Genomic DNA, 22,952 nt, shown 5'->3' with positions numbered 1-22,952 from the left:
TATACTCACATACACAAAAATAAAAACACTTAGAAATCAGTTTAACCAGCAACATCACAATATTCTCAATGGAGTTGATATTTAATTTATTGCAAACAAAATCTTTATTTGAGAAGAAATTGTTTTAGTCAGATATCAATATAGACCAACATCTTTTGAAGTATTGATTTTCTTAAAACATATTTCCGATAGAACTTATAATACTTACTTATTGAACAGAGCTTATATATTATTGACTATTCATGCTTTTTAAGTTTTAACAATGTTAAAGATATGATTTTAGCAGTGTTTTGTTTTTGCTACAAATATTGTCAGTATGCTGTTACATTTAAGTCATCTATTATCTTTAAATAGGTTAGAATTTTTTTCTGAAAGCTTATTTCCAATGACCCTCCATCTGTTAACACACGAAGAATCTTTTAAAAAGTTGAACATCTCTGTTATAGCCCAAACTTTGACAGCATTTGCTCTATACCTTGGATCAATTACTTTCTGCATTGCAGATTTCTTATCTGTTAAATGGTCCTTAGAGTTCCTTCTTTCACTAGAATTCCATAGAAAATTTCATAATTATTTGTACAGTTTAGAAAATAAGCACAGAGGATAAAATAATTGCATTCAACTTACCTTAAAATTCTTCAATGCACATTAAATATATTGTAATACCTTTTTTCCTTTTGATTAATCACTGCTACTGATGATAAGGTTTCAGGCGTTTGTAGAGTATGAATAAATAGTTTGAGGCTTTCAAAAAGAAAAAAAGAATAATATATTTGATATGTTGTTTCTTGCCAATTTTCATTTAGGAAGAAATACTTTTGGAAGAAGAAAAAGTCTGCTAGAATAATAACTGTGCTGGAGCAAATGGGCTCAATAATTATGCCTCTAACTTTACAATGAGAATATATGAATTGTCTTGTTGCACAGAGAATAACACACATTTTCTACTATAAATTATGTCTACTTTTGCCTACTTTTATTTTTTAAATTCCTATATTCATTTTGTGATGGAAGTTAATAGTCAATAATATTTGCATATGAGACAATGATTTTCTTTTCTTTTCAAAAACAAAGGTAAAATATATTCAGCTTTGCTCCTACTAAAGTTAGGGAGGTAAATTAATTTTCCCTTTGTTTTTTCTAAAATTGTACTGGACAAATACATACTATAATGTATAAAAGAGTTATTATTGAGATATATGAAACAACAATAATAATACAAAATAGGTTATAGTAAGGATGGTGACTGTGATGGTAATATTAAACATTTGTTATATTTCTTCAAAAATTGCATAATATAAATTTAATACATTTTAAAAACTTGGAATCAGTCCTACATAAAGTAAAAACTGACCACCTTTTCTTTGTGTTTGTCTTTCCACACCAGTTTCACTCCCCTCCCTGGAAAAGATGTATTAATGCAAGCTTTGGAAAATGTAACTTCAGCCCATTTTCTATTCATTTATATGTATGTATTTATATATTTAGAAGTTCTAAAAATACATGGGAATTTTCTCTTCTTGTTGTTTTTATTCTTGGCTTTTTACTTGATAATATCTTGGGACTCTTTTTATAAGCCACTATTTATACATATCCATACTTCTCTTACTGGATTCAGAGTAATGTGTCGAATGGAATTTATTTAGTTCTTAAACATACTCATTTTATTTTTTTTCTTCCTCCTTCTTGACTTCATGAAACAAGGGATGAATTGTCATGAATATTGTTTCCTTTCAATAAATCGACTTTATGATGCCTGTGTAATAAGATTATTGGTCTTAAAGAGGACTGTATAGGGAATACTGGGCATGAGTTGGGACTTTAGAAAGGTGTTAGCTCTTAGGGAAAAAGAAGAGTAACACTTTGTAGTGTTCATATTATCAGTAGTTGTTGAGTAGAGCACTGGTTTATTTGATAGCCTAGCAAACTAGGTTAAAAGCTTATTGAGCTTACTGGATTTGAAAGCTTATCAAATAGTTGTATTTTTTATTATAGTTAATAAATATTTATTCTAAAAAATGCAGAAATATAGAATGTGTAGTGTAATCATACCATGCAGACATAACTTCTGTTATCCTTTTGGTGAATTTTTTTCAAGATTTTCTTCTCTAGGAATATATTATTATAGATGTATAAGCCTGACTTCTGAAACCAGGCTTTCTCAGTTCAAATCCTAGTTCTGCCATTTGTAAGCTGTGTATTTTCAGTAAGTTCCATAAGTACTGTAAACCTCAGATTCTCCATCTGTAAGATGGGAGAGTAGTAGAACCTCCCTTCTGGAGTTGTGAGAATCTAATTAAATACATGCAAAGCATTAAGTGTTGCATACAGTGTGTACTCAATAAATGAATTATTATTTAAACAATTTGCACATTTGCACATTTGTACCTTCTTTACTCATTTAATATGTTATGAAGATCCCTAGGTCATTAACTAGTCTCCTTAATTATTAATTAATTTTAACAAGAAAATAGTATTTCACTGTATGATAAGATGATGTATATTTCATATAACAATCCATTATTACTGGGCAGTTAATGTAGTTAAAATTTTACGTTCTTGAAAATAACAGATTTATAGATAATTTTTGTATTTTTTTCTGGTTTAAAAATTGAATGGCTAAAGCCACTAATGTGTGCCCTGCTTTAAGGCTTTTGATACCTGTTGTCAAACTGAGCAGTGCGATTTAATGGATTTTAAAATTCCTATTTTTAAAATTCTTTCAGTGATTTTAAATTAAACCGTGCTATCTGTTCCTGATTTATTTCTTATTGGATGAAAATCTTGCTTTAACACTGCAAAACAATAATGGTCTTGGATTAAATATGTGGTATAAATGATGTAACATAAGAACTTATGAATCCAATAAATGTTGTTTTCCAAATAATAACCTTGAAAGGTAGGATCATACTTATGATTACATTTGTCAAATGTTTTTGAAGTTATTCTTTAGCAATTGCATAAAGACATGAACATTTTTCATGTATTATGATGATTATTATCTATAACAAAATATAATTGAAATGTATCTCAAATTTTTCATCAGAGTTGACCTAAAATAAATTGTTTGCAACATTTTCTACACCATATCTAACTTCTTTCTTAACCAGAATATATTTTTTTTCCACCTAGTGTAGCTGTAATGTGTTTGGCCCTAGCAATAGATTAGACTGGTCCAAACAAATTCTCAGAGTGTCTTACAACATGACCTGGTCTTAAGAACCTGTTCTGTCAGTAAGACTTGATCTGAAGTCTACTGAGAAGGTATTTGCTAAGGCTTTTGCTTTCCTCTTTAGAGATGGTTATAGCTGTCCACCCTTTCTTGCTCTTCTCTTCTTCCTGCTTTGAATGAAGCCAAGATGATTGGAAGTACAAAAGCATCTTGTGACTAGAAAATCATCTCAACCTCAATGAACTTCTAGGTTAACACAACAACTGCCCACCTCCAGATTTCTTATTGTATGGGGAAAAAAGCTCTCCTATTTATTTAAAATACTGATCACTTTTGTCTTAATAGATTTGAAGGCATTCCTAAAACATAAACCCTGCTACTTTTACAACTGCTTTTGAAACACACTTCTTTAGAGACTTCATCAAAATTGATTGCTCTAGGGATGTATAGGACTTCATGGAAAAAAAATAGATTTGTTTTTAAATAAGTATTTCAAAGCAATTGCAGATTTAGAGTTGGAAAGGACCTTAGAGATCATTTAATTCATAAATTCTTAATGGCAGATGTTCATCAAAATTACCATTGGAACTTAAAGAAATATACATATCTGAGCCTTATGCTCAAGTATGTTGATTCAGAAGATCTCAGGTAGAGCCCATCTGTATTTTCTAAAACTACAGGGTGATTCTAACAACCAGGGGTGAAAATTACTGATCAATATCTACCCCTCTCAAACAATGATCTGTGTACCAACCTATGATATGTGGATCTAGCAACAAATCAGAATTTTTCAGTTTACAAAGGAGAAGTAACTTTATGTAATTGTATTACTAGACAAACCCAAGATCCTGGTAAATAGGTGAATTAGAAAAAAAGTCACTGTAAGTCTCAGTTAACTGTAGCCATTTTTTTTTCTAGAAAATAAAAATATCAAGAATGGGATTTGCTATCATTCTTTCAACTCTCTCATACTTTCATGAGAATTTCCCTTTTAGTTCCACTACTCACAATTGTTCAGATTTTCAGAGTCTGCTGAGATTTAATTCAATGGTGTGGGTCTACCTTTTTTTTGGAAGATTAGGCTCAAGTTAATTAATAGAGGCAGCTTGGATGAGGCAGCTTGGATAGAAATAGTGTTAGCTGTCACTGTGACCTCCCCACCCCCTAACTTCTCTACTAAGAGAAAATGAGTTTGCCACTGAAGCTGATTTGGGCCTCTTTGGTTGGTTCTTATTTCAGTTATATATACAATTACCTTTTAGAAATTCTTCCAGACCTCATCTAATAAGTTACTCGGGTTTCTATTTAATGTGAAGTCTCAAGTAATTTAAATAATTTATTGTTAATAAATAACTATTCTTCAAAGTGAGCTCCACGAAGTTTTTAGATATAAGGTAAAACCATAAAAAGGAACAAAATTGGGTCATTTGTAGAGAAGTGGATGGACCTAGAGTCTGCCATACAGAGTGAAGTAAGTCAGAAAGAGAAAAACAATTATCATATATTAACACATATACATGGAATCTAGAAAAATGGTACAGATGAACCTATTTGCAGGGCAGGAATGAGATGCAAACGTAGAAAATGAACATGTGGACATGGGGAGGGGGGAAGAGGGGGTGGAATGAATTGGGAGATTGGGATTGACATATATACATGACCATGTGTAAAATAGATAGCTAGTGGGAACCTGCTGTATAGCACAGGGAGCTCGGGTAAGTGCTCTGTGATGACCTAGATGGGTGGAATGGGGGGGATGGGAGGGAGATCTAAGCTGATTCCCTTCATTGTACAGCAGAAACTAACACAACATTGTAAAGCAACTATACCCCAATTAAAAAAAAATAGTTATTAGTTCTTGGCCTGAAATAATGAAACATTTTAAATCTCAAATTATACCTTATTAAAGATAAATTGCACCACTCTCTTGAGCTCATTCAGCTCAAATTTAGGCAGTTTCCATTTCAAACCAGGTTAATCTTGTTTTGTTAATTGATAGCTCCTTTTAGGAAATGCATTTTTTATGTATATAAGTCAAATACACATATATATAATATATGTGGTTTGTGTGTGTGTATATATATACACATACACATTACATATATGTGTGACTATATAGTCAGTAGGGTTATATGCATGTATGTAAATATGTAATACATACATTTAAAGTGTATAAAAATGTTTTTGAAGACGATTTTATCTTCCCCTACCTACTTCATTTCTCACAGCAAGATCCCGGGCTGCTTGTAGAAGTTAAGGTAGGCTGCAGGCAGCACTGATTATAGAGAGTGCATCTTAATTAATTGGATCCCAGTGGCTGTGGTTCCTCAGAGGCTTGGCTATGTTGCTCTTCTCATTTTCCTCTAGGCAGCAATTGGCAGGGAAGACTTAGGCTCCAAGGGGCCCAGATTCTCCTCCGCTGTGTCAGTGTTGGAGCCACTGCAGGGCTACGCAAAGATTTTGCCTGCCGGCCTCTGTTTCGAAGACTCCTAATGCCAAACCAGAAGCCTGCCCCCTCCAGGCCAAAGCTCCAGGACCAGCAAATAGGTCTCTTTCACAGAAGACTGGTGGTTGTCTCAGTTGGTTATCTGTGCAGTGCCCTGTGGGTGACAGTCTGTCTCTTCGATCGTTACAGCCCTGTGGAACCCAGAATCGCAACTACCCCAAATCCGGCCTCCAGAGCCAGGTGATCATTGAACCAAACTTGGGTCTGCTTACCCACAGGCAGTAAAGCCTATCACTGACACCAGGTTGTGGTGAAGGGAAGTGCAGGGTTTATTGCAGGGCACCAAGCAACGAGTCCAGGGCAGCTAGTGCTTCAAAGACCCGAACCTCCCAAAGGCTTTCGGGGGATGGTTTCTAAAGACAGGGTGAGGGAAGGGCTTTGTGGGGTGTGGGATTGAAATGGAGCAGGACCCTCTGGTCCTTGCCCCCATGTCCTCCAACTGCCTTTTGTTTGTGGAAAAACGTTAGCCAAAGAATATGTTTAATCAGAGAAATGAGAAAATGTGGAAGCAAAGAAAAGCAGTCAAACAGGACAAAACAATAATAGTTTAATCAGTAAGAAAAGTCAAGGACCTTTAGTTCCTTCTTAGGGGCTATAGCTATTAATAATATTCTGAGATGCATCCTGGGAGCTGTCTTATAGATACTAAACCCCCCACCAGGTGGAAGAAGTTAACTACACGATGACCGGACTGCAGCCATGACATAAGCTGTCACAATTCTGAGAACTGGCCTCAAGGAAATGGGAACAAACAGGCCCTGGAACTGACAATTAATTGTACTGAAAACAATCAAGATGAGGCTGGTCAGACCACCACATGACCAATTTCAAGATGACGTCAGAGCTGACTGTGCTGTTTGTGCATGTAGCCCCTCCCTCAGCTTATAAAAGCTCTTGCCCACTGGTGGCAGGGGTGGGGAGCTGGCCTTTGGACAAGAGTCTGCCCTCCCACCAGTTGCCGGCATCCAGAATAAAGCAAACTTTCCTTTCCACCAACCTGGCTTCTTTATTGGCTTTTCAATAGCCAGACCCTACTTTAAGTTACAGGATCAGCTGATGGACATTCTTCTGATTGGCTGGTGGTGAGGTAATCGGGAGTCAACATCAACAACCTTCTGGTTCCACCTGGTCTGGGGGCTACGTGCTTGTGGGCAGGATACAGTTAACTTCTTCCACCTGGTGGCGGTTTCAGTATCTGCAGAACAGCTCAGAAGAGGGCTCACGTCTTGCTTGACTGTTTTCCTTTCTTTCTGCGTTTTCTCACGTCTTTCATTAAATTTATTCTTTGGCTAAAGTTTTTCTACAGAAAAAAGACAGGCGGGGGAATCCCGTTCTGGGAAGGCCCCATAAGGTCCTGCACGGTTACAGGTGCAGCTGCAAAAAACAGGGACCCAGACCGGAGTAAAAGCCCCCGGTCCTCCAGTCCCCGAGATACTGGTGCTCTGAAGCACAGGAGAGGCTGAGCATGAAGCTGGCACCTGCTGGGATAGAAGGAAAAAAAAAAAAAAAGCCGTAACGTTAAAAGAGAGAGAGAGATGCTGCCAGAACACGAAGATGGGCCTGCCCGCTGGAACAAAGCGGAGGGAGAGCGTATAAATGGCACCGCAGGAAAAAGGAAAAAGAAAAAAGATGGCGCCCCGGTGAGAGCCAGGCAGGGAGAGAAAGCCAGAGACGCTGCCCATAGGGCAGCAAGTCTAGCTAAGCTCTATCTCGGACGCTTGCCCCTCGGGCCGAAGCTCCAGGACAAGCAGACCAGCCTCCCCGACACTGGTCTGGGTGCCCAGTGACTGCTTCGCCCTGGTCCCTGGAGCAGGTGAGTCCCAGCGCCAGGCCTGGAAGAGCTGTTTCTCAGGTCACTACAGCCTTGTGGGTCTTGGGCACCTGAGCCCCATTGGTTTTCAAAGCTAGATGTTTTGGAGGCTTGTCTCTCAGGTGCACGTCTTAAAAGTTGGGGTGCCTGCTGTGGATTCAAATTCTTTGTTCCTCAGGGAGAAGCGCAGGTTCCCTCCCGACCGTGGGTCGCTGACTCGGGAGATGGGCTTTATGGTGAGACTGTGTCCCAGCCTCTCCTATCCACTCCAAGGTGGGCCTTTTCTCCGTCCCCCGATTTGTAGAGGTTGCTTAGATAGTGTTTAGGGTTTTTTCAGGGAAGTTGTTCCATATGTAGCTGCAGATTTGATGTGTCCGTGAGAGGAGGTGAGCCCATGATCCCCCATGTCACCACCTTGAACTGGCTAAAAGTCATAAACGTGTTTTTAAAGCGTTACTCTGGTTGCCGTGTGGAGCCCAGATCGGAGGGGACCGCCGTGGAGCAGGGGGCACAAACAAGCTGAAACATCGGGGTTTGGATGAGAACGTTTATTACGCGAGGAGGCGCCAACCTGGAAGAGGGGAGACAGGCTTATCGCAAATCCATCTCGCTGGCTGGCCAGAGGGTAAGAATTTTAAAGGCGAAAGGGGAGGGCGTTCTCTGTGATCCCAGTTTTGTGATGAAATCTCAGCTGCAGACTTTCTGACACCACCTTAGGATTTTGTTTGTCCCAGGTGGCTGTGATTATTCTGTATGTTCCTGCAAGCTCGTAAATCATGGTCTGGTGATCCTTTACGTTTCCTCTAGGAGGCAGTTTATTATTTGTTTAGGGCCTACGTGATGGGCCAGGAATTTCAGTTCTCAGTTGACCCTCCCAGTTTCATCAATTTTTAAGTCCACTTGGGACCAGCTGGTTAAAGCCACAGGACATTATCTCGACAGTTTGAGGTCATAAATGAAGGTAATGGTTTAAGCTAACAATCATGGAAAAGCCTATGCTGGGCTTACTCTTCCTTTGTTTCCACATTCTCTCACTTCCCTAATTAATAAGTGCTTGAATAGGTTTTTTTGGAACTCAGGAAATGTCTAGGAGACTAAAGCCTTTTTCTACAAACAAGATACCGGGGCCATGGAAAGGCTTTTGTACCCGCAGGGTCCTGCTCGGTTTCAGAGCCAATAGTTGATGCAGGAAAACCAGGTAGGAAAGATAATTTTGGCTCAAACTAGGAGATAGAAAGAAATGGACCAATGTGAAAACTCTTAAGATCTATGCTTGGGAGGAATTACTCACAAACTGTATATAAGGACAGTGAGAAAAGGAGGAATGAAGAATCTCTTCTAGGTTTTTGGCTTGAGCATCTGAGGGTATGGTGATGCCATTTGCTGAGATTTGGAGCATTCGAGGAAGATACGTAGTTTTTCCTGGCTTGGTTCTATTCCCCCTTTAAAATGTTTTATGATAACCTTTGCTTTCCCTTTATATCCTCTATTACAGCCTGAAATTTCATTTTGGTATGTTATTATTTGATTAACAACTTTTCCCTTCAATGGATTGTAAGCTTTATTTTATCTTCTTGGCTTAGAACATGGCCTGGCACACGGTAGGCTGGTAATAATTGTTGAGTGAATAAATGTGTGTTGGCATTGTCAAGTGGACTTGAGGAATCTTGAGTGCCAGCTGGCTGTTGAACATAGATGTGTCTGGAGGTAGGAAGAGAGAGTTGACCACAGATATTCACCTGCAAGATGATGAAATCACCAACAGAGTGTAGAGTGAGATGAGAAGAAAGTCGAGGAACAGAGGAACACAGGTCAACTAAGAAAAACTGAGTAAGGCTGGAAAGGTATTGAGTTAGCCTAATGCCTGGAAGCCAAAATAAACAGCTTTTTGTGCATAAACTCCAAGTAATCACAGGTGACCACAATCTTCTACTTTAGTTATCCTGACCAAAACTTCCTTTAAAATTTGAATCCACCTTTCTCTGAAACACATAAAGCAGAAAGAAATGCGTTGTTCGGTAAATGCACGGAGAACTTCAGGGCTTAACCATATTTAATCTAAAACTTTGTGGGCAACATTAAAGTACATTCCCTGCTGAAACTGGAGGTCACAAGAATCCAATATGTATTAGCCCTCTGTGGAAATCATTCCAGAAAATTTCCCCTGAAGGAATACACTATTCATATAGCCGACTGAGTCCTGGCTGCTTCCTCAGGTCATCTAAAATTGCAGTGAATTCAAAAGTAAGATAAGCTTGCTTAACTGTAGCATGTTTTACATGAAATAATGATGTAATGACAAACACTTCTTGTCACTGATAAACCTATTGATAAAGAACAAGTGGATAATTATTTGACTGTTTATCTGTGGAAGAGAGCAACCAAGACAGATTTTCTAGTTAGAGCACAGACCATACTTGGGGTGGAGATGGTTGCACAAGATGCCACAACAGTTTCAGTCCACAGCTCCTTTATTTTGTTTCTACACCTACTACTATTACTACTGCCACTAAGAATGACAACAGCGGCAATGAAAATGCTTCTGACAGGGTTAGCTCCTTGTCTGGAGTGCTAAAGCCCCTGCTAATCATTTAAAGTTCATTATCTCAGTTCACACCACAAAAATATAAGCTGACACATTTTTTTTTTCCTGTCACTCTTATGAGGAAGTAGAGGACTTGAGCAGTGAGGTGAATTGCCCAAGATTGTGCAGCTACTGAGTGGTAGAGATGAGACTCAGGTCTCTTGGATGATTAGTCTGTGCATCGTTAGATGGTCATTTTGTTTTCTTTGTTGTTTGTGGAAAGAGCACCCTAAAACTAAATCTATAAAATTGTCATGTAGAGGATAGACCCAGAATTCAAAACCTTACCAAAGCACAGACAGTTTTTTTTTTTAATTTTATTGAAGTATAGTTGATTTACACTGTTGTGTTAATTTCGGCTGTACAGCAAAGTGACTCAGTTACGTATATTCTTTTTCATTATAGTTTATCACAGATATTGAATATAGTTCCCTGTGCTATACAGTAGGACCTTGTTGTTTATCCATCCTATAGATACTAGTTTGCATCTGCTAATCCCAAACTCCCTCCCCTCCCCTCCCCTCCCCTCCCCTCCCCTCCCCTCCCCCTTGGCAACTACAAGTCTGTTCTCTATAAAGCACAGGCAGATCTTGAGGTCAGGTCTAAAATAACCAGCTGAGCTTCCCCTCCACAGCTGTAACCAGAGTAGTCATCCATCCACCAGCTCTAGTTTGTCTAAGGTAAGCACCAGAGATCTCCTTAATGCTGCTTTTGTGAATCTTTAAAATCCTATTATTGGTTTCTGAAGGCATTCATCCATCACCCTCTCATGATAAATCTCTAACAAGGCTTTTGGTTCTCCTTTCACTTTCAGATTCCCTCATCCTCAATCAATTTCTTCGTGAAGTCACAATTAATCTTGAGTAGCACATTAACCTTGTTCATATCAAAGTAACCCTGCAAGTTTTGCAGTTTTACATGTGATTAGAGACAGGTACCTCACATGCTGTGAATCTCCTTTCACCATGGGCAGAAGGTTAAGGATGAGCTTTCTGATCTCTGCTCTCATTTATCTCTGTTCCCTGGCCAGGCTCAGGTATCTGCAAGGCTCTGCTTGCCTCTTGGCTTTTAGATAACTCTGCTGATCCGTGAGCATTTTTCTCTCTTATCCACTTATCATCTGATAAAAGTCCCTTTGCATCATTCCATTTTTGTAAGTTCCATTGCTTTATATATTAGTTTGAATTAAAAATTTAAGCCCCTCAAACTATATGAATAATTTAAACCGTTTATTTAATTGTTTAAAAGAAAAAAAAGAACCAAAATGCTCTGCTTAACATCTGAATGGCTGGATTCCCCTTCAGAGAACATCATATTTTTGCATTCAGAAATTGAGCTAATAATTCATAATCACTGTGCCTCCAAAGGTAAGAAGGTTGATAAATTCATCTGAGATTTCACAAGAAATAATGCCTGCAAACTCTATAGTTAACCTGATTGCAGTCTGCAATAAGCAGGGGCAGCCATACTCAGGTTCAGAGCGAAAAGCTTTATAAATAGTATGATTGGAAGGTGACATGAGCCCTGTTATCAGCCATACATGTTTCCCTTGCTCATCTGTGGTGGAATTTGAAGTTCCCACTATTTTCTAACATTTCAGTTTATAGTATTAGAAGCACTCTGCAAATATAGTTAAGTCACCTGAGAAGGGTCACCTTTGAAGTCATTAATGGCTATTAACATCAAACTGCGGTTTAGTTTTGAGTCATTTTAATGACTCAAGCAAAATCAGGAGAAAATATTAGGAAAATGATAAACTTTGATGGGGTGGGGTGTCAGGAAAACAGTCCATCAGGCAGTTCTACATTTGCAGGGCAGGTTTGAATGGGGTACCGTGGTGCCGTGTTCAGGAGGGGGTTTGAATGGGGTACCGTGGTGCCGTGTTCAGGAGGGGGTTTGAATGGGGTACCATGGTGCCATGTTCAGGAGGGGGTTTGAGAGTCAAAGATGAGGTTTTTCACCATTTTTGAGCCAAAGGTGGAGGAATACTTATAAAGGTTGAAGTGGGCTGGGATAGAGAATCTGGGAAGACACTGAGGTATGTATGTTTATTTCACAATTTTGTCAGAGGCTCAAACTTATTTTAAAATGTGTAATTTTAATCCAATACTTATTTCCCCTCTTATGGTTACAATTAGGAAATCATAGTGAGGATCAAAATAAAGACATTTCTGTACTTGATGAAACTGGCCTGGCAGTCTAAGTGTCTCAGAGAAGTTCCTAACTGATGCTCTAGATCTGGTGAAACCAGAATGATGTACATACATCATATGGAAATTTTTCACATTCCTTTATGGAGAGTGGCTTTGAGCAGATCCTTTAGATTCAGTTAATTAGCATGTTTCACTAGTATAAAGCCTCATCAAATATAGGTTAGATGAAAGAAAAGGAGTATAATGCACGGAATTTACAATGTGGAGAAGTACTTTTTAAACACAACATTGAACATTTGAAGATTAAATAATTAAATAGAGAGTAATCAGGGAGGAAAAGGAAGAACAGCTGATCTGCCTATAATATCAACAGCAGCAGATTAACCACCCCAAACTGATTATTAGTCCATAAAAGGACAACCACTATGAAAGGTCAAAATGGCCAAATAGAGAAGCATAAAATCACTATTGCAGAAAGATGAGTTTTGAAAATTAGTAAAAAGGTGAAAGCTATTATTATGAAAAAGATAAATCAGTAGAGCAGAGAAAAGATCACCAAGGATGACAGCATCTGGAAAACCAGTAGCAACAACTCTATTTTCTGAATGACAGACTCTGAGGGCTCCAGAAATAATTTAAAGAGAAGAAAGGGACAGAGAACCTGGTGGCCAATAAAAGGCTAAGCAAATCAGTAGTAACTTATGGGATACCTACATCAACAAAGAACTTTAAAAGGAAAAGATAGAGAGGTCAGGAATTCTTTTCTGTTGCTGTTGAAGAAATCAGGCAGAACCTCACTATGAAATAATTGTTTGAAAAAGAACAAATCTCTGTAAAGAACAAGTATAGGGACAGAGGCTTACATTTACAAAGTGCTAGCATCACAGTCTTTGTGAATCTGTTAGATTGTCCTGGGAATTTTCTCTAGCTTTGGAGTCATAAGGGATATATCCAAAAATGGTAGCCATGGGGAATAGGAAGAGCCATTTTTATTTTTTAAATTATCTTTAAAGTTGAGCTACTTAGTAGAGGACCCTGAGAGAGAGAAAGGAATTTGGAAAGAATAAAGTCAGAAAAAAGGGGGTGGAGAAAGAAAGAGGGGATAGTATACAAAAGAGGGAAGAAGACAAAGGAAACAGATCTAAGATTTTATAAGCCTTTTTTGATGTGCCTAGTACTGTGGTAGCTATTTTAAAATCTTTAACTCTTTTTATCCTTGCAACAAATATCATTATACCCATTTTACAGATGATAAAACTGAGGCACAGAGATTAATGTTACTTAGCTCACATAACTGCTGACATCTGTAGCTGAGGATAATCTCTGTGACTTGAACTGCTACTGTTCTGAATATATAAAGTTTCATAAGACTTGGACTTAGAGGACCTGGATTCACTCTTTCTCTGTCGCATATCTGCTGTGAGATACATTCAAGCAACTATTTGTTTATAAGTATTATTAGTTTTTAAGTGCCTACTATGTGCCAGTTGTTCTTCTAGATGCTTAGGGTACAGCAATGAATTAAATGGATAACAATTCCTACTTTTATAGAACACATATCTTAGTGGGTAGAACTCGGACAAGTCAATATAGTTGTCTAAGTTTGTTTCATTACTTCTAAAATGAGATGTATGATATTCACACGATCTGTTACTATATCTGAACTTGACAGTTGTAAACTGGGATATGCTTTACAAAAACTGTTCCCCCTCTGATTACCAAGAACCATGCCTGGCATGCAGTGGTGCTCAATGATATGAAAGAAAAGCAGTGAGGAGAGAAAGGGAAGCAGTAGAGGAGAGCACAGCCTTCATTAGGTGAAGAGTGATGGCTGTGAGCTCTATTTAGGGGCTCCTAGCCACAGGTAACCTGGTCATATTTTTGAAAAGCAGAGCAGGATATTGCCAGAGATAGAGATTTTTCAGCTCAATCCCAGGGAATACATTAGTTGGAAAATAGGAAATTACACTCTGAGCCACTTCCAAAGTGATTAATTTATATTTGGGGTTGGAATGGTAAGACTAGCATGGTGTCGGTAAAGTAACAAACTAGGGGATATGTGGATAGGACTGAAACATTCAGACTCAGATCTGAGCATGTTAATATTAGAATGGATGTTAGAGTTCATTTCCTAGCCTTCTGCCTTCCCCACCTTTTAAGATAAGAAAACATAATTCTGGAATTGTTGGTCATAAAGTGGGGTTAACATGGAATCAAATCTTAGGCCTGGACTCAACATCCAGCACTCTGGCCATGATGGTTCATTATGTCTAGTGTTGTTTAGGCATTTCTGGCTCATTCAGTTCCCAGGGAAGTTAAGACTAGTCTTTCACTGGTGTTTCTCATCTGCAAATATTAGTGAGTCCATGCTTGTCTTTCTTCTCATTTAGTGAGGTCATTTGAGCATATTGAAGTAGTCAGATTTGCCAGGTTTTCTAAAGTCAAAGACCAGATCTCAGATACATACACACACTCACTCACATATGCATAATATGAAGGTAAGGTGTGACTTCACAACAGAAATGAGAGATGCTTCAGTGTTATAATTTGATTTGCCATACCAGATGACAAGCAGACATGGGCTTAAACTTTGGGCAGGGTCTAAAACTTTGCTTCATTTTCACACTTACAGCACTTCTACGAGGTGCACGTTGTATGGCCTGAGCCACTGTTCACCTGAAAGCTGCTGTGAGCAGTGATTGCTCCCCAGTCTCCTCACTGAGGAGGTCGTGTCTCCTTTGCAGTTTTGCTTAGTGGTAAACGCCACAGTGATGTCCCGCAGGAAATGACCACTTAGAGAGGATGAGAAACAAAGGGGGAGTTTGGGCTGATAGAGATTTTCATGATTCCAGATGCCTCATTCTTACCCTATTCCATCTTTCCATCCTACCTTCATTTCCGATCAGGCAGCAACATCAATGTCAAACAAGACAGTTTCAAGGGTAAGATCATTCTGACACTCTCTGAAGGAGCTTTACTTATAAAGGCAATACTTGCAGCTGCTTTTGGTTGAAGAGCTCTTGAACAATTTGGTAATCATAAACTATTTTAAATGTAAAGAAAAAAACAACCTAATTCAAGATAAAATAACAATCTGGTGGCAACACACTCTGTAATGATTCTGCTCCCAAATCTGCTAGAAGTAAATGGAAGGTTTTATCTTCTGACTTGAGAAAGCCTGCTATTTATAGAGCATTTATTTATGTCTGAAGCGCATTTAAATATAAATTGCCATACTTAATGCCTAGTTTTATAACATGTCATTCACAATCCACTAAGTATTTTATTGCATGAACTGTATATGAAACAGATTTATAGCCCTCAATTATGGCATTGATAAGGGATGATGGAATCTCACTGAAGATGTATTTCCCTTCAGTTTTTGCTCAACTTTACTGTTTCAGCATGATGTGAACTAGACTCTTAATGTTTATTATAAGAAGACTGGAAACAAGTGCTCTGACAGGCAGAAGGTATAAGAAAAACATTAATATTCTCATTAAACATTGCTTTAAAACCAATGCAGAAAAATTACTGAAAGCCTGCATTGGGTTTTGATAATAGGTTATTTTAAATTAAGTTGGAAATTAAAGTTAGTTTTGGTCTTATGACATACAGTTGTGACCTATTTCTGCAATGTTTCTGTTTTTAGATAAGAGCCCAAGTACTTGCTGAATGAAGTAATTCACTTTTTGTTGTTGTTACAGGCTAAAGGCATCCATTTCACATTTTGATTATATAAATTTTAAGAGAATTTTAAGATAACTTAACATTTTCATATTTTATTTGCAGAGAGTTTGAGGGACAGCTCACCTGAGTATAAAAAAGGGGGTTGTATGTCTGGACTAATGAGGACGCCACATTCTAAAGCCAACCAAATTAGAGATTTAAAATCAGAAATAAAATAATGCAAAAAGCAGAGGAACCAGAGATAAGAGGGTTGAGGTTTCAGAAATACTTCAGGGCTGAGTAAAGTGGCACCTGACATAGAAGAACATACACTTGGGAAGGAGGAATAGGGCCCAGGATGTGGAGCATGGTATTGGGCTAACATTCTAGAAGTCAGGGAACATCAGCTTGCTTGTGCTCAGGATGGGTGGTAGGAGATAGAACCCTGCTGATGACCCTGCTGACAAATGGAATAGAACCCTGGAAACACCTTGAGCTTTCTGAGTCAAAAAATAATTCTCTTCCAGTAACGAATGTTAAATACAGGGCTGCATTTAGCACTGAAAATTTTTATAATGCACTTCCTCCTAACATTTTTGAGAACCTTAACTGGCAGAATGAAGGATGCTAGCTTGTCTGGGATATGACCTAGTTGGCGTCCATATTTCCTAGGCTGAAATTATAAGTAGGTTTTAAAGCTTTTGAGGAGTCAATGAAGATTGGGAGCAGTCGGTTACATGCTCTTTCCCAGGACTCATGCAAGGCAATGGAACAACCCTACCATTGCCATTTCTACATGGAAAGCAGTGTACAGGGGTTGTAAAACCATCTGGCTCTGTCCCCTATGTAGGAGCTGTGCGTGGGAGAGCTCTGAGGACAAATTTCACAGCTGACGTGAGGATTTCAATCCATTTAAAATGATTGAGTATAATTCTTAAACTGTGATTTGCAACTAGTGGTTAAAGAATTGCCTCCATTCCCTATATTTGTAAATGGTGTGCATTAATTACAATCTTATTTCTTTGTTTATGTCAATCAGTCAGACTGACTTACAGTGATAGACAACTTATGTTTGCTTTGTACCATTTATTAACGGAACAATGAATGTCTCTATTACTATTTTTAGTGTCTCATTTCCTTTTGCTATGAACATTATCAGTTTTATTAGTCATTATTTTTCTGTTTCTAACACATTTCCAAGTCATTGTTGACAGTATTTCATTATCAACTTAAAGGTTTGCAATATTTACTTCTTTATATGCAGTGCACAGACAAATGATATCTATAATGAATGGAAGTAACTTAGAGAATCATGGAATTTAGCCATAGAAGGAACTTTAGAAATTATCTGTTTGAGATTGAAACCTCTGTTTTAAATATGAGTACATGGAGGCCCAAAGAAGTGAAGTAACTTGGCCAGTGTCGTATAGTGAATTAACAGTGATTCTGGGACTAAAATCTGATGACATAACCATTGTATGATGTGGGGCTACTATTATCTTCATTTTACAGATTAAGAAACCAATACATGGAGTAATTTTAAGTGGTAGAATAAAGATTAGGACTCGAATGGTCTGTCCCTAGGGCTTGCCATGGTCTAATCTCAAATTTAGGCTTCAAGTCCAGTGTCCTTCTACCACATTTCATATCTTTGCCAGCTCACTATTTAAAATGTATTTATGGTCCTTTTCATTTATAAAAACATGGAAAATATTTTTGTAACAACCTAAAGGAGGTAGGGATGAAATAATGTCCCAATTTAGAGATGAGCAAATTAGAGAGAGAGAGGTAAAACAACATGTCTAGTTTAGACAGTGAATCGGTGGGAAGCCAGAGCAAGTCAGAGCAAAACTCTGTTTTATTCTACCTACCACTTAAGTGTTAAGAGAAAATAACTAGTTGACCTCTAATAGTGCCAACCCCCATCTCATTTTCTGTGTCGCATCTTCCTGCACTGAGAGAAACAGAGTCTCTTTCTCCAGTTAAGCCACCCCAGCTCCCTCTGTGTTGCCCACAGTGAAGTGGGGGTTAGTATTAAATCACTCTCTTGAGTCGCTCTTCTACCCCCACCCCCCCACCCCAGTTTCTAAGACCTGTACTTTATTCCTGTATATTAGCCATGTGATATTCAAATTTTTGAACCAAGTAACCACTAGTGCCACAGGCATATAGCTGGGCATCTGTCAGGGCCCTTGATTTTGGAAGCCTCTTTGTAATCTATATAAAGTTTTAGTCTCTTTGTAGGCAAGGCATTCCCTGGGTTTCTCTTTTATTCCAACATTCTGTGGTAAGAACATCATGGGATCATGTATGCTACATGAAGACTGTAGTACTATAAATACAAGTGAGTAATATCATAATTTTTCTAATAACTTTTAGGGGTGAAAACCGCTCTAGAGGAGCAGAGCAGGCCCTACACTAACATTGTACCTCTTGCTTTCTAATTATGGAGGTACTTCACATGCTTTCCAATATCATTGTAGCAAAATCCCTTTCAGATATAAAGTACTATACACTACCTTGTACTAAGGTGAAAATGACTGATAAACACATTTCTTTTTTAAAATATATTACTAAATTTTAATGAAAGGCAATATTTTAATCAAAATTATTTGGGGAGGTGAATAGTAACATAAGCAGTTTGCATTTGAGTGTAGGAGAAAATTTGAAGGCAAGATGTTTCTAGATTCCTTACTGCTACCTTTTTTTCTTAAATTTTTATAAATGTATGCATGTATGCATTTTATTTTTGGCTGCGTTGGGTCTTCGTTGCTGCGTGCGGGCTTTCTCTAGTTGGGGCGAGCGGGAGCCACTCTTCATTGCGGCACACGGGCGTCTCATTGTGGCAGCTTCTCTTGTTGTGGAGCATGGGCTCTAGGCACGTGAGCTTCAGTAGTTGTGGCACGTGGACTCAGTAGCTGTGGCTCACGGGCTTAGCTGCTCCACAGCATGTGGGATCTTCCCAGACCTGTGCATTGGCAGGCGGATTCTTAACCACTGTGCCACCAGGGAAGTCCCCTGTGATATTTTGATTTAATTTTATGAAGAGAGTAAACTCTGTCTAGATACTTTGTGTGTGTGTGTGTGTGTGTGTGTATGTTCAGTTTTTTTAACTCTATTTGTTTAAAATACTTTTTGTTCCATTGTACTGACTTTGTTCCTTTGTAAAAGATAAGTTGACTATATTTACGGGAGTCTATTTCTGGGCCCTCTATTCTGTTCCAGTGATATACCTGTTTCTTCTCTGCTAATACCACACTGTCTCGATTACTGTAGCCTTATATAAGTCTTGAAGACAGGTTGTGTTGTTCTCCTTCAGTATTGTGTTGGCTATCCTGGGTCTTTTCCCTCTTTGTATAACTTTAGAATCCTTTTGTCAGTGTCCATAAAATAACTTGCTAGAGTTTTGATTGAACCCCAACCTCAAAAAGTTCGCAGTTTTCTAAGATAAAGTCTTCTGAAATGATAAGGAAGAGTTGGACCCTAAAATATGGAGCACTGACCATGAGTGTATTGAGTGCTTAAGGAATAAAAGGAATAATGTGATTTCATGGTTGAAAATCTACTTGAAAAGATCAAATATACATTTGTAATACCCAAGTAAGCTCTTGCTATTGTAATCGTGAAGCATTATGATAGTACTTAGAATATGTCCAGACTCAGGTAACTTTTGGGAGAGTGGTCTGTCTTCCAGAGGTGACTATGTAATGTTAATTTTTAAAAAAATAATTTGGAATACATTGAATTAACTGAAACCTTAATTTTCTACATATTTTAGAATAAGAGTACACATCCTGATGTCTAATGGCAGAGGGGCTTTTAGAGAGTAAATCTTATGAATTTATCCTTCATTAACTGAGGGAGACAGCTTGAATGGCCACATTGGTATGCATCCATAAAATTAAATGATGTGTCCCATTGGTCTATTCTTCTGTCTTTTCAAACTTGATCCTCCTTTCTTCAACCTAACAGGCCCTAAGTCCTCGCCCTCTATTATATTTCTTTGGTCATTATGTTTAGCAAAGTTGATTTAAAAAATTGTATTTTCCTTCATATTGACTTTTCTCATAGTCAGGTTAAAAGTAAAAATCTGTCAGTTGTACACTCATACCCAAATATCTGGAGATTTCTTATTAGGAATGCAGGATAGCTGGGAGCTTATAGCATTTTACAGTTTTTCATTGGTTTTAAAGACATAACCCTAGTGTGTTCTCCAATTCTTAAAAATCATTGAAATGATTTAAATATTTATTTCACTTTATTTTATTTAAGTTATTTTCTTGATATATCTCTTTTATCATGAAAAATATTATTAAACCGATCAGGTGAGCAGTCCAAGTCTAACACTAATTAATTCATCACACTATAATTGTTGTTAGCTAAAATCACGAGCATTAATATTGTGAGATGTGCCAGGTAATTCATCAGAATAGAAATTTGGAAGAGTGTTTGGGTTCTTTTAACTGCTAGAAACTAGAGAGATCGAAGACTGGGGTCACAAAACGTGAATAGAAATGATTTGTTAGTACAGATGTAAGCAGATAGTCCCCTGGAGACCATGAGGTTCAGCCTCCTGCATCCAAGTTGAAGAGTCCTTTAATCATTTCAGGCAGGTGATTATCTCCTTAAAAGTTCCCATGGCATAAGATATCCCAGTTTCCCTTTATAGATTGAACATTGCCATGAAGGAAAGCCTATCATGGGAATTAAGGTTTTTGCTAACTTAAAAGCATGGATTTCTCTTCCTTGATCATCTGGTTTAATTTAATTCTAATAAGTGCCAGGCACTTGTTTTTGGTGTATGGGATAAAGCAGAACAAAAAGAATAAGATACTTGCATCATAAAATTTTATTCCAATGGGGTGAGATAGATAACGGATACATAAACAAATAAAATCATTTCAAATTGTGATAATTGGTATGAAGTAAAAGAGTAGATTGATGGGGACAGAGATGCTTTAGATAAATTGGTTACGTATGGCTCTGTGAGGAAGGGACGTTGGGCTGATACATACATTAATGAAGAGAAGGATTGAATGGACTAGATGACATGGTATGTTGGAAAGAATTCCAGAGGTGTGACCTTGGATAAGTTTGTTAGCCTCTGTGGTTACCATTTCTTGGTTCTATTAGCCAGCATATGTTTTTTTTTTTTTTTTTGCAGTATGCGGGCCTCCCACTGTTGTGGCCTCTCCCGCTGCGGAGCACAGGCTCCGGAGGCGCAGGCTCAGCGGCCATGGCTCACGGGCCCAGCCGCTCCACGGCATATGGGATCCTCCCAGACCGGGGCACGAACCCGTATCCCCTGCATCGGCAGGCGGACTCTCAACCACTGCGCCACCAGGGAGGCCCCCAGCATATGTTTTTGTTAGTAGATTAAGTTCTAATCAAACTTCATCCTCATTGGACAAGTTTTCCCAAACCACATGTTTCTAAAGTAGATTGTTGTTGGACAGCTCTAGAGTGATCTTGGAGCCCTGGTGAGTCCACACTGGTAAAGAGCTCAGAGAACAGCTTGAGAGAGTAGGCAGGCCTGGCTTCTCATCCATGCTCATCGTCCCATTCTCATCCAATGCTCACTGAAAGGTAACACTCTCAGCATAAGAGAGCCTAATGCTTGAGGGACATTACTCAACCCCACCAGGCTGTGGGTGGCAATCTGGCATGTTACCTCCCTCTGTACCTGTATAGTTATAGACTCTAATACCCACAGCCAGATGGAGACAGATGGCAATCCCAACTCTTCACTGAGGTTGGTGATATGGCAAAGGTGACAGATATTCAGTAGAGGCATAAAACAGGCTCAACTCCTGGGACACAGGGCGTCAGAGACCTAGAATCAGGCTTTTCCATCAAGGGTGGATGAGAAGCTTGTCCTTAGATAGAATTGGCTTGTGGAATAAAGCTTCAAGCAGCACATTTCTGTAACACAGGCACATTCTACTCAGTGAGGCTCGCTATTCCCACTCTACAGTCTCTCTCTTATTACTGTTTTTCAAAGATGTTCCTCCTAACTATGTCCCATGGGAATTAAGTCTAAAAGATAAAAATAGTGTTCTGAGGAAAAATAGAGGGAGGAGGGGCTTAACTGATGATAAATGTTGCCTCTTCTTCAAGGGGAGGCTAGATGCTCAAGAGAATTCCTGTAATTAAGGGATCTATTTAAGTTTGTTTTACCAGCCAGCCTCAAGCTTAGTCAACTACGTAAACTTATTTTTTTCCTCACAGAACTTCTATTAGCATCTTGTTGAAAGCATACCAATTTAGAAATATCGCTTCAGAGAAAATATTTAAAAGGATGCATGGTGGAAATCTGACTGGCTTGCTGGGGATGATTGCCTGCAATGAGGCTTTTGTTTAGAAAAAGGGAGAGCAAGCACGCCAATACTGAAATAGTTTTATCAGATGCTGCAATAAGATATTTTCTAAGACAAGATTAGGACTAAGATTACAAAAAAAGCCTTCTTATATACAGATCCCTGGTAAGTCCTTTTCAAAATGTTTGCTCAGTCTCAGAATTGACCACCTAATATTATTAGAACAATGTGTGCAATTAGAAGCTTATATAATTACTAAGTCTTTCTTAAATTTCTTAATCTTTAGTGCCAGAATTTGATGACAGGGCGTATCCTCAGAGGAACAGAAACTGCTCTAGCTTGCTGCTGTTGTATTGGAAAATCGTTCTTAATGGTTTGCAAGTGAGTTTGACTTCTAATTTGGAAACTTTGAAACCTTTATACCAGGTGTTAATGCAGGAAACTGCTCTTTTTTAATTGCTAAGCTAACTTATTCCTTTTTTCTTCTTCTTCTTTTTTTTTTGGATTTCCTAAATGAAAACGTGTTTCAGGAAATAGATGCTCAAATTACATAATTCAGATTTCTGCAGACCCTAGTATCTGTTTTTGTTTTATTATTATTATTTTAAATATTGTCTTTGGCATTGCTTTCTTGAGGCACTTTAAAACTTGGCTCTGAGATTGGTCTTTGTCATTACTATTACTGAACTGTTAATCTGATAGCCACGGAGACACCATTGATCAAAGGATGTCTGGCTTTCA

This window comes from Hyperoodon ampullatus (genome assembly GCF_949752795.1).
Source record: "Hyperoodon ampullatus genome assembly, chromosome: 1".
NCBI classification, from domain to species: domain Eukaryota; kingdom Metazoa; phylum Chordata; class Mammalia; order Artiodactyla; family Ziphiidae; genus Hyperoodon; species Hyperoodon ampullatus.
Note: the sequence above shows the minus strand (reverse complement) of the source record.